This window comes from Malus sylvestris, chromosome 3, assembly GCF_916048215.2.
Source record: "Malus sylvestris chromosome 3, drMalSylv7.2, whole genome shotgun sequence".
NCBI classification, from domain to species: Eukaryota; Viridiplantae; Streptophyta; class Magnoliopsida; order Rosales; family Rosaceae; genus Malus; species Malus sylvestris.
Window position 1 is genome coordinate 12326399 of NC_062262.1, and position 11365 is coordinate 12337763.

Genomic DNA, 11365 nt, shown 5'->3' on the forward strand with positions numbered 1-11365 from the left:
TACTAGGATTCCATCAGAACAATGCTCGATCTCTAGGCCGAGGCAATATCGAGTTTTCCCAAGATCTTTCATCTCATATTTCGATTTCAAGTGAGTGGCAGTTTCCTCAAGCTCTGCAGAAGTTCTTATGAGGTTTATGTTGTCGATATAAACTGCAACAATCGCAAATCCGAAATGTGACTTCTTAATGAACACGCATGGGCATAGTTCATTGTTAACAAAACCCTTACTTGTCAAATATTCACTCAGATGGTTATACCACATCCGCCTAGATTGTTTCAATCTGTAGTGGTCTAGAACTATTTGAACCAGTCAATGGAAGTCATTCTTGAAATTTCATGTACATTTCCGTATCTGGATCCCCATAGAGATACATAATTACCACGTCTATTAGCTGCATATTCAGTTTTTCAGAAACTACCAAACTGATAAGGTAGTGGAACGCCTCCTTGTACTTAATCCCAGGGCGTTGAGAGAAGCCTTGCTCTACGAGGTGTGCTTTGTATCGTACTATTTCATTCTTCTCACGAAAACCCACTTGTAGCCCATAGGCTTCACATGTGGTGGAGTAGAAGCTACAGGCCCAAACACCTTTCATTTCGCGAGCCAATCGAGTTTGGCTTGGATTACTTGTTTCCAGTTTGACCAATCCATTCTACGTCGACATTCATCAACGGGGCGTGGTTCAATGTCATCATTAACCATGATGTCGAAAGCAACAATATACACGAATGCATCATCGACAATCATTTCATTATGATTCTAAACCTCATCCAAAACTGCGTAATGGATCGAAATCTCACGATTCTCGAGAGGCCGAATTGTTTCATAAAAAATATTATCGCAATCTAGAATAACCTCATGCGTTGGAACGGATGAGTAAGCAATGGTCGGATTCAGACTAAGGTTACTAGTATGTGCCATTTTCTTCTTCCAGGGTTGTGAATCCCTTGAACTAGGAGGCCTGCCACTCTTCAAGGTAAGAGCAGGTGATTGGCTAGCCACCATTGTACCTTGCCAAAAGGGAGGTGCGGGCCGCCCTACCCTCGGGGACGGTTCGACCTTCCATGGCAGTGTTATGGCTTACGTTCAGTACATCCATCCTTGCAGGTGCATTTGCAGTAGGTATATGTGATCTCGTCACCTTCGCTAGATCAGTAGAAGCATATGGCATACTTTGAGCAATGCTCTGAAGATCTAGAATACGTCACTCTTCAGTTTCATACTAAGGTGTACGGGGATTTAAATGAGACATAGTGGGAGTAATCCATGACAATTCACTGCGTTCTACATGAACGTTAGTGGTCATATCTTCCCCTAACGATCAGAAAACTGTCTCATCGAAGTGACAATCCCTAAAATGTGCAATAAAGAGATCTCCTGTCAAGGGTTCTAAGTAGTAAATAATGGATGGTGAATCATAACCGATATAGATTCCCATTTTTCTTTGAGGACCCATTTTGGTACGTAGTGGCGGTGTTATTGGCACATAGATTGTGCACCCAAACACACGTAAATGCAAGACGTTAGGCTTGTATCCAGTAACCAACTGTAATGGTGAATGAGGTTGGGTAGCGATGAGCCTCAAGCAAACCAACGTAGTTGCGTGTAATATTGTGTGGCCCCAAGCAGATACCAATAAGTTGGTTCTCATAACCAAAGTTTGAGCTATTGTTTGAAAGTTCTTTATGAAAGCTTCCGTTAGGCTGTTTTACGTGTGAACATAGGGTACATGATATTCAATTTCAATCCTAACGGACATGCAATAATCGTCAAAGGTCTGTGACGTAAACTCTTCAGCATTATCCAGTCGAATCGACTTGATCGGATAATCAGGGTAGTGAGCCCTTAGCATAATAATTTATGCTAAGAGTTTCGCAAATGCAGCACTGCGTGTGGACAATAAGCAAACATATGACCATCACGTCAATGCATCAACCAGCACCATAAAACATCTAAATGGTCTGCACATTGGTTGGATAGGTCCACAAATATCCCCTTCAATCCTCCGAAGAAATTTAGGGGGGGTCATGAATAATCTTTGTAATTGAGGGTTGAGTGTTCAACTTCCCCAGGGAACATGCTTTGCAAAACGGATGGCCGAGATAAGATTTCAAGTGATACCCATGAGATGCTTTGAGGATACGGTGCATCATATCTCGTCTGAGGTGTCCCATTCGATCATGCTAAAGCATGAGAATATCTTTAAACCTAACCATGGGGTTGGCCACATGGTGTGTCATAACGGCTCGAATGGTTGTTATGTACAACCCACTCGGGAAATGTTCTAGCTTATCATGAATATGCTTCCGGCCATATTCGTAAGAGATCATACAGAGAAATTCAGAACCATTCTTTTCAGTGGTTTCAACATGATATTGTTTATCTCGAATATCTCTAAAACTTAATAACGTTCTTCCAGAACGTGGAGAATAGAGTGTCTTTTTAATGGTTAATTCAGCACCATTGGACAACATTATACGAGCCTTTCCGCATCCTTTGATCATGTTGGATGGGCCTGAGAGAGTTGTCAGAGGTGCATTCTTAGGTACGAAGTTAGTGAAATAGTGTTTCTCGCGCAATATGGTGTGCGTAGTTGCACTATTAACCAGAAAACTAACTTCCCCACTAGTCATACCTAGAAATAAATTAATTGAATCGGTCACATACATAAATATAATTCCATTCATTCAATTAATCAATTCGAGTAATAATATCCATAAAATAATTATCCAAAGTTCAAAACAAACCAAACCAAACAAATAGTTTCAAATACTTAGAAAAATTGTTCGAAAAATTAAACCATAAACCTAGAAATTAAGGAGGAAGGGGGTTTGGCCACTAAGGGTGTTGGAAGTATGCCCACAAAGCCACTCATTTGATGTAATAGCTTTTGGAATACTTAATGTATTAAACTTTTATATGTTTAATGAAGGGCAAAGCTTATTGTTAATCACTATTTATTGTATCTTGTGTTTAAGCAATAAGGGAATCCAAGGAATGTATTTGATCTAAGAGATAAGTGATTTAAGTAAGTTAGATTAACGAGACCTTTCTCTTATGTTCATTCCTAAAACGTTCCTAGCCATAGGATTGCCAATTGGGCATTGACAATCCGCTAAGGTTAGTATGTGTTATGTCGACTCAAGCGCGAGTATGACAAGTCTCAAGTCATTTAGTGTTGGACACTAAGACAAACACATAGGTGCTCGAAAGAGTAATCGAGTACACTGAACAACGATCAAAAGAGAGTTCAAACATACATGTCATGTAAGAACTCGATAGTTGCAATATGCAAAGTAGTCATTTGACCTGAGGCATCATAGATGTCTAATGGTTAGGTCCTTGATCTTTGATCATGTTAAATGGCATTCCATTGGAGTGTCCACGGCATTGTTGGGATCAAGCTATCTAGTCATGTAGGCATATGAATGTACAACAAGGGATCTCTAACCTTCCATGGTGGAATAAGAATACTCTAAGATATGATTCGGGAGTCTTTGGCCAAAGCGTATGAATATGACTTAGGAAGTTTGTTCCAAATCATGTTCAATTGAATCATATAGAGAAGTATCACATTGGATAGTAGACATGAAACAAACTATCACTTAAACAATGTGATTAAGAGTATTGTATTAGAGAAGGACCGTATTGCATTGTAGTTGTAACTGGATAGGTTCTCCAACCAATTTTACTTAGCTTGGGTAACCATGACATACTGCTAGGTGTCACTCATGGTTTGTGGAAGCCCTAATGATTAGCAAACACTAATTTTAAGGGAGAATTGAAATGTGGTTTCAATTCACAATCGATCGTTAAGAGTAACAATCGCCCACTACCTCGCTGAATGAAACCTAATGGATCGTACATCGAGTAAGGATGATAGTGAAGAAATAAATAAGATGGATATGCAATTAAATTGTTTAATTGAAAAATGGTCAAGATTAATTAATTAGTTAATTAATTATACGAAATGTTCGTATTAGGCTTTTAAGTTGGTTTTGGGCTTCGAGGCCCAAAAGCGTTTTGGTCCACAAGGCCCATTATGTTTAAGTTGTATGACAACTAAAACAAAATGGGCAAATTAGCCCAATAACAAGGTAAGGCCGGCCATAGGGTGAGGGGTTGCAAATTTGGATTAATTACAAGTTTGCCACTCACTTGAAATGAAGTATAAAATCAACTTTATAGCTTTATTTCTTATTAGGGTTTTTCTTGGTGAAATGAGGTGAAACACTTTCTCTCATTTTCTCTAAAGAGGCCGGCCACTTAGAGGGGATTTAGCTAGCAATCTTTTTTTCTCTAAGTCATCCATTTTCATCTTCACACTTCATCCTTGGTGTGGAGACTTAGAGACATCAAGCTTTTGATGTTTTTTGGAGAACTAATCCTCAAATCCTCAAAGAAGAAAAGGAGCACTAAAATGAGGAAAATCACAAGGAAGATCCAATGAGCATGGAGGTGACTTGAAGGCCCTCCACTTGGGTGAATCCCTTGTGTAAACAAGGATGAGCTTCAAGGGTAAAGAATCTCTAAATTCTTAATTCTCTTTAATGTTGTTAAAGAGTCTTTTGGTTCACCATATACTAGGCTTTGAAAGTCATGGGTTTTATGAATTGTTTTTTAATGCATGCCTACTTTAATGTGTTAATAGTTTGCATATGTATTCAAATGTTCTTACTTGTTCTTAGCTAGGACAAAATTTTTCCTTCAAGGGGTATAACACCCTAAAACATGTCTAAAAATTATTCTTCCATAGGAGCGGATGCCTCTTGAAAATTTGAAACCTCCATGGATGTTGTAGCATATTTGGGATGTTTCACATGCACAAAGTTAGATTCACGACGGGAATGATTCCTGGCAATTGCCTCAGGGGTAGCTCGACATACGCGTGACCAATGAGCCCTTGATCCATAGCGGTAGCACATGTCCATTTCAGTGGAATCCGATTGAACGGTAGCTGTTCCCTTGTTTTTGAAGTTTGGGGCCTTCGGGGCAAGGGGTTGGCGCTTCTGAGGCAAGTTTCCACCCTTGGATGGGCCTCTGTTTGGTGGGCCTTGCCGCCCCTTTCCACGACCATGATGGGATATTTGTCGGTTGTGGCTGCTATAATTTGTCACATGCACTTCAGGCACGGCGTTTGAGCCAATAGGTCGAGCTTGATGATTCTTTATCAAAAGATGGTTCTGTTTTTCAGCGAAAAGTAGAACATATATCAAATCTGAAAATTTGGTGAACTTCTGTGCCTTATATTGTTGCTGCATGACAATATTGGTGGCATTGAAGGTCAAATAGGTCTTTTCTAGGAGATCCTGTTTAGTTAAGTCTTCGTTACAAAACTTAAGTAGTGATCGGATTACAAGTATTTGATCTGCAGTACATCATGGATGTGTCTTCGAATAAAGATCATATAAATAGCTTTTTGAGCTTCGTCGGTTGGTTCCTCGATAGTAGCTCTAAAACTCTTTGCAGTAAGATAAAGCTTCACGTCTTGAACCTACTTCAAGTAGTTTCATCCAGAGACTTCCAGAGGGGTAAAATCGAGCTTGTTCAAGTTCGATGTCCTTAAACATATGGTACAACAAAACGTGGTTAATCATATGGAAAACCATAGACATACATTATATAACATTCAAGTTCTATAGACATGTATTGGTTTAATTTAGGCTTGAAAGCTACAGGTTTCATATGGTAAGTTTTGAATGAAAACTTCAGGTTTCAAAGGTACTAAATTTGAAACTACAGGTTCGATTTAGTTATGAATGTTTAGTTCATGTATAGGGGTACCTACAAGAACACATAGTACAATATACAATAAAGTGTAGTGGATTTGTGGATTGCTTCAAGAACCCAAGTGTGAGTGCTTCAAGACTATGGAAGATAGTCAACGGCTCAAAGAAATGAAATGATTTATTAGTTGCCAAAAAATGAGCTTCAGGCCAATAATTTTGTATTAATTGTCAGATTAGTGGACTGCTGGTCACTTTAATTAATTTAATAGATTGGGACCATTCGAGGTCAATTGTAGAAGCAAAAATAATTATAACATATGGGTTAAAATTATTTAAAATGCCAAAAAATAGCATTGGATTCGAAAAACCATAGCCCAAGTACGGTGGGCATGGGTGTCGTGAGTAGGGCTAAGTCCTAAGGGCTTAGTGGGCTCGGGTGATTACAAAAGGCATCCTAATGCATGGCTTCAGGCCACGGGCCAAGAGGTGGGATGCCCAGCAGTAAGGATGCTGGTGTTTTGGGCCAAAACATTGCGTGAGAACAGGCTCAGTAGAAGCTGGGGCAGGGTTTTAGGTTATGGGACAAGCCCAGCCTACTGGGCTAGCTAAGGTACATGCAGGCTGAGGCAATGACAAGCCCAGCAAGCCAAGAAGGCTGTTGCAGACGAACTGGGGCAATGGGACAATGCCCAACATGGCTTCAAGCATGCGAGTGTGGGCTCGGGTTGAACTAGGGGCCTTCAGGCTCGTGTGGTAGGCAACCCAAGTCGAAGCTTGATTGGGTTCGAGAAAGGTAGCAAGCCCAAAGGGCCGCGCCCATGGTTTAGAACATCAAAACGATGTCGTCCCAAAGTGGTCCATGCGGCTGGGCTTTAGGCCAGCGAGGTGATCCTGACAGTGGTGCCCTAAACAATCCCAGATTTTGTTGTTTTCGAATTCTAAGGTTAAAAACCCTAATTGCTTCTAAATTAATTTTGATGCTTTAACTCACAGTTCCACATAGCATAAATGCGTAATGCATGAACAAGTATATATTGACAAAATATATGAACATATATACGATATATATAATTGGAAGGAAAATATAAATATAGGGGGTTCATACATCATGATGAATGTTTTCATGCTTCTAGGTTTTTTCAAATATCTTAATTTATTTTAGAAGAACCTGATTGGCAAAAAAAACAATTGATAGCCTTTGAATTTGGTAGAAGAGAGCCTCCTACGATCCTTCAGTTCATTAGCTTCTGGCAAGAGCGTGTTGTATCACCCCCTTATGCATTTATTTATATTAGTAGGATAGGTAGAATCCTTATCCTAATAAGATTATAACTCTAATAAGAATTAAACTACTAAAAGGAATACACAAGATACTCCTAGATACACTAGGATTTATACAATCACATTCCTAATCCGATAGGACTGTAACAATTTTCATATTATATAATGGGGACAAATGTGTGACACCAATTTTTTGACACTTTGGACACACATTTTTGTGGGCATTGATAACTCATATATTTCATGCATTTATACCATCCATTTCTAGCCTCTTTGTGATGTTTTTGAGTTAAATTGGTTGTATTTTACCTTATTTTGTGTTAGTGTGCAATTACATGTACTTTAGGATCAATTTGAAGGAAAAGAAGTGAAAAGATGTCATTTTTGGGATTGACCCTTATTCAAACGTGGAAATAAGTTTAGTGGCCCATTTTGAAGCCCAAATAAAGAATCCAAGATGAATTTAGCTTGTTAGAAGACTAGGAATATAATGGGAAAGGAATGGGGATAACTAGCCTGATTTGGAGGTGCCAAATAAGGCAAAAACGTGCAAAATAAAGGCTAAGTTGCTGGGATCACTTTGGAATATTTTGCAACCCCATGGAGCATATAAATACTAGGGTTTCAGATCACTTTGACACAAGCCCCCCTTGGGGCCGCCTATAGCTCTCTCTCCTCTCTTTCCTTGGATTTTCTTCTAGAAACAAAACCCTATTTCTCTCACCATCCGCTGCCACCGAAGAAACCACACAGCCGCACTGTTCTTGAATGATTTCCACATTAGAATTGCTTCAAGGGGTTTCTTCTATGAACTTTAATTTCACTCATGTTGTTCTTGATATTTATATATTTTGTAATCATGTTGTGTAATTAGGCTCATAGCTGGGGAATTCGATGTAGCCTTACAAACCTACTCTATGTTATTAAGTTAAAGTATTCAAATTACCAATCCGTGTTCTTGTTTCATTCACTAATTTTTTTGTTAATCTTAATGTTTGATCACCATTAGGGCTTCTTATTATTTGATCAAGGTTATAGTACACATCATGCTTAATCTTGGTGGACATGTGAATGAATGAAGAAATTGCTATGCATACATCCTGCCATGTGATTTCTTTGGTTCTTTGAAGTTTTCTTGTTCTTTTTGGATTCTTACTTGCTAATCTAAGTTGAACATCACAACTAGGTTGCAAATTAGGAGTACTTGATCACAACCACACATCAAATGGATGATCATAAATAAGTAAAATGAACCCTAGTTGCAGATTGGAGAGTTGAATGAGTTTTGACTTAATTTTCATGGAATTGACTTGTAATGGTGAAATCGGTATCCCTAGTTCCGTTCCCATCGTTTCTGAATCAATCTATCATTCATCTTTATCTTGTCTTGCATTTTATGTTACTTTAGCTTTCAAAACAAAAATCTAAATTCAGTTTTCATTTTGTTTGCTTAGTTAGGGTTCATATAAAGCTAGTAATTTGTAGAGTTTTAATCAATCCCTATGGTTCGACACCTTTACTTGTGCCACTATACTATCCTTATACTTGCACTTGAAAGGAACACAACAGGCCCTACTTCGTACTGTTTAACGATTCAAACAATCTACCTTTTAGGTCTTCCCTCAAAGGTAATGTCTATAAAAAATTACCCAAATTTGAAACCATAGGATTGTTGGATTAAGTGTTTATGTTTTCTTTTTAGAACTATATTCGTCCATTTTCTTCACCACAAATGAATGTCTTAATGGTTTTAGATTTATCTAATTTTTTACAAGAATGATCTATGAATGTTTTAAAAGATGGACGGTTCGGATCGTTAAAATACATTACTAACTGGCCCCCACAAACATGTGTCAAAAGTTATGTAAAAAGTTGGTGTCGCGGATCCGCCATATATATATATATGAGTTAGGATCCAAGGACATGTTTTTGCCTCACATTTTGATATACATTTTTTGGGGCCCACTCCGTAATTTATTTTAATGATCTGAAGACGACATGTGGACTTTTCCCTAAGAAGACGAGAATGCCTTCATTAAAAAGGAGGGCACAAAAATATTCCCAAGGCCAGTTCAGCATCCCTAGAGACTTGAGCAGCTGACTACGACATCTCCAATGTCCCCTACTCATGGCATGGAAAAGTCAAAGGCATAAAAGATAGGATAATCACCAAATCCTATATTTAATACATTCCTGATTGAAGATCAACTCAAACAAGTAAGGAATTCTTATCACCATCAATCAAGGATACTTTCCTCATAATCCCAAGCTACTATCTCATAATTAATATCTTCGGGATAATTCTTTCATCATCCATCTTACGGATGACTCACCTTGGTTAATCGAAAACTGCCACGTGTAGGGCAAACCCCTACCATGGCCGGCCACATCTCTATAAATACTTCATCTACACCATTTTCTGGTATGCTTTTGCTATGCACTTAAGCCCTAAACTTTCTCCATTTTCAAAGAAACTGACATAGGAATCAGAGATCCATTGACTAAACTTCCCCACCTCAAGGGCTCATGAGGCTTTGGCCTTAATCAAAGGTTCTTGTTGTATTGTACGTACAAGTTTGCCAAGACTAAAGATGACATGAGTTTTTGTACCACAAATAGGTGCTTTCATTGAGAACCCAATTTAATATTCTAGAAAAAGGCTTTTGCATTTGCTTTCAGGATTGTCTGTTACAATGAATTTCTCAAATGCAGTATCATTGAAAATTTTTCAGAAATGTTCTCTGATTAGTCTTTAGAGAAAGGACACAATGGTAGAAAATTATGAAGCTACGTTAAACGAAATACCCTATGTCGAAAGATACAGAGTGAGATATGGCCTACACCGAAGATCCTCAAAGCTCAATGCAACGGCAAGAGCCCCATCGCTGCGGAACACTACCACCACCACCATTGTGGCCACTACCTAGAAGTCATTGCAGGGCCACCAGGTGACGGCACAAGGCGCTGCCTAGGCTTTTGCAGTGTGAAGACCTATCAAAACTAGGGGTAAGGACCCAGAAGTCGGCTACCTACGCTAGAACTGGGTTTAAGCTTTTTAGGCCTAGAACAAAGCAACAACAGCTGCATGCCATGCAACCTAGTCCGCCAAGATAAACCCTAGAAGGGTGTATTTATTCAAGTGAGATAAAGTCCTTTTAGGAAATATAATTCGTATTAAACCGGAAGAATCCTATAGGATATCTAGGAGTAGATATTGCATCATCTTAAGAGTATGATTACATGTAGCGCATGCCAAGATGAATCTTTTAGGAAATATAATTCGTATTAAACCGCAAGAATCCCAAAAGATATATAGGAGTAGATATTGCATTATCTTAAGAGTATGATTACTTACGGCTCATGCCAAATCCTATATTGAAGGAATTTCCTAGGTGGAAACTGTTGAGTCTATGATTAGACTTCTAAGGTATTCGTATTCTAATCTGCCTTACTTCAACTCTGAAAAAACATGGTCCCACAATTGTTCCTAAATATGTATCTGAAATGGTTGTTTCTCTTGAGAATGTATAGTTATCCAAAGAACAGCCTTTCGAAGTAAATCAAAATACATACCGTTTTTAATTCTTCTAGCATGTGGTAATTTCAACTTCATAACCCACGAACCATGATGTTCCAAATTCAAAGGTGCGGTCTCGAAAGTTATGGCATGAAGACATCAGCGATGAGGGATGTCATGTCGCGTGTGGACAATAAACAAGAAGTGGCTTTTTACGTTATCGAGTGACTTCGGTTATTGGACATGCGATATCGAGGTGAGGCATTTCGAATTCAACGGCGAGATCATCTAGAGACTCATTTGTAAATAACGTTGGTCATCTTTCCTTTTTTTTCTTTTCTAACTCCTTTCTTTCAAATTTTAAACCAAAGTATGGCTTTCCCCTATTCCTGCCATGCTTTACTTCTCCCATCCATTCCTCACTTTAAGCCTTTGATGACTAATATATGTCGCCAAGAAATTTGCAACACTCTCATTCAGTGTTATCAAGGATTATTAGATGAAGTAGGAATGAGTCATAAGCTTTCAATAGTAAACTTTTCTCCTTTATTGAGTTCCTTAGTCTCCATATTCTGCTGCATAGCCAAAAGCAGCATCCTTCTTGTGGTCTTTGCTTACGGGTTTAACTTGAGCAGAGTATCGAGATTATTCAATGATTATTCTTCATTGGAGCCCTCTCAGCATCCTCTTAAAGTGAGCTGAGTGGGCAGGAATAACAAACATCACCGCTGGAAGAAATCACCTTTTTTTTAGAGAAATTCTGTGCTAAAGGTGAAGGCGTGTCTCCCCTAAAAATTGTACTCTTTTTACTCTATTTATGGGACATTGATAACAA